Source organism: Babylonia areolata, chromosome 22 (genome assembly GCF_041734735.1).
Source record: "Babylonia areolata isolate BAREFJ2019XMU chromosome 22, ASM4173473v1, whole genome shotgun sequence".
Lineage (NCBI taxonomy): Eukaryota > Metazoa > Mollusca > Gastropoda > Neogastropoda > Buccinidae > Babylonia > Babylonia areolata.
In genome coordinates, this window is record NC_134897.1 from 35180784 (window position 1) to 35183283 (window position 2500).

A 2500-nucleotide genomic window follows, 5' to 3' on the forward strand; every position below is an offset into this window, starting at 1 on the left:
TGAGTGTGTGTGTGTGCGTGCGTGTGTGCGTGCGTGCGTGCGTGCGTGTGTGTGTGTGTGTGTGTGTGTGTGTGTGTGTGTGTGTGTGTGTGAGTGAGAGAGAGACCCTGCACTGCTGCTGAGTCACTTCGGAGTCACTTCGGTGTTGTTCAGTGGTGCCTGTTCTGATTCAACGTACTTAGGACACCACCTACTAAGCCCCCTACTAACGACAATAATAGCTTAGTCGCGGAGCCAGACTGAGTGAGCTTCCGTCCCAGAGTGTGTAGACCGGCACCACGTCCCTCAAACAACAGGCCCCCCTGAATCTGCCGCTACTGAAGACATTCCATCCACATTTGTGTCCAGTGATTCCTGCGTCTAATTTCTCTAGGGTCAAGCTTGAAACTGAATCAAGTCGATAGTTTAGCTGGTCAGTGCAACGTGTGATATATGGTCAGCTGGCTAGGTGATGGAGTAATTAATGATTTTTGGTATAGAGGTGTTAGCCAGTTTTCTTCAAACGAAATGAGTGTGCGTATTAAGTTGAAAGATTATTTTACATTTCAGATCTCTCTCTCTCTCTCTCTCTCTCTCTCTCTCTCTCTCTCTCTCTCTCTCTCTCTCAACAAATATAGTTTTTTTGTTGTTTCGAAGCTAAAATATATGAATTTATGTTGTTGCCCCCTTGTCAAAAGACCTTTTTTTTTGGCAATGACCATAAATAATTCCAGTGTCCAGCGTCACTCTCTCTCTCTCTCTCCCTCTCTATCTCCCTTCCCTCTCTCTTTTCCACTACCCTGTCTATGTAATCTAACTTCAAGTGGTGGTATTTAAGGTGAATGTGGGCAAAACATTGTGGTGTTCGTTGTGAGATGGCCTAAAAATCATGATATCTTTTTTTTTTACGGCGCTTGTTTAATGCTATACGCCTATTTTCTTTTGGTGGCATTAAATGCAGGCTACTTTCAAAACACAAAGGAATGGGGTAGGGTAGTCTAGTTGTTAAGTTATCATTTTCTTCTGTTTGATTTAATTAGTTCATAATAGAAAACTTGATGATACATTTATTTGTTCATTTGTTTATGTATCTTCTTGTCTCTTAGTATATTTGCGTATCTATTCATTTGCAGATTATGTATTTATATATTACATTTATACATTACTTGTTTAAAATTGCTCGCTATTTTTCCCCTCCGTGTTTTTTTCACCAACGAGTATCGCATTGACGTTCAGTCTGCATGGAATTTAAAAAAAAAAAAAGTTTACCTGAATTGTACTACCATCCTCGTGACTAAATCGCATAAAAAGAAGTTTTTACATTTCTCAAGAAACTCGATATCTATTACGACTCTCTTGCGGGTGTGTGTGTGTGTGTGCGTGTGTGTGTGTGTGTGTGTGCGTGTGTGTGTGTGTGTGTGCGCGCGCGCGCGCGCGTGTGTGCGTGTGTGTGTGTGTGTGGCCATAACATACATCCATCTTTTGTGAAGAAGAAGCAGCAGGGATTTGTTCTTTTTTTTTTTCTTTCTTTCTTTCTTTCTTTCTTTCTGTCTTTTTATATCTGGAACGGTGCTGCATTACATCAGAGGGAAACATGGAACGATATTGACTGCTGTACTGTATTTCATTTATGCCACAGAGAGAGAGAGAGAGAGAGAGAGAGAGAGAGAGAGAGAGAAAGTCGGCCGTTGACTGTGAGCGCTATTGCTAGCATTGCCTATTGCCTTTTGCTGTGCCTTGTGCTGTATATATATATATATATGTTACATGCAGACTCTTTGGGTTTCAGCCAGCAGAGATATCTAACCCTGACACGGAGAGGCCTGGTGTCATCTCCTCTTTTGCCTTGCCTTGCTGAATGTTGTTCTTCAAGACCAAGACGTCTAGATGTTACCCAAAATGCAACAATTTAAGTAAGGTGTTTTTTTGTGTGTTTTTTTTTAAACCTTTGGATTTTTAATCTAATCTAATCAACTGAGGCACTGTCATTCTTGAGAGACGGTGGATTTTTTTTGTTTTTGTTTTTTTGTTTGTTTTTTTAGGCCTTGCTACTACTGTGTGTGATCAAGATTATGGATTTTTTTTTTAACTTTTACTGCCAATCTAAATAAGGTATTTTATTCTGCGGAGACAACGTTATTCTTGCGACTGTTTTTTGTTGTCGTCGTTGTTGGGGTTTTTTGGTGTTTTTTCTCGGTTTTGGGGTTGTTGTTTTTTTTCTCTTTTTTTGAGCCAACTACTTCTACTGCGCGTGTCCAAAGCTTCAGGCTGTTCTTGTGATGCTGCTAGATCCCGCTCTGCCTGTGTCTCTACGAGTCTGAGATTATTGGATTTTTTTTATATATATTTATATATATAATTTTTTTTTATTCTACTGAAACATCGTCGCGACTGCAACTAGACCCGAATGTTTTAGATTTTGTGGGTGATTTTGTGTGTGTGTGTGGGGGTGGGTTTTTTTGTGTTTTTTTTTCGACTTCTGTTTGTGCATATAAGACCTTTTTGATATTACCCTGCTGTG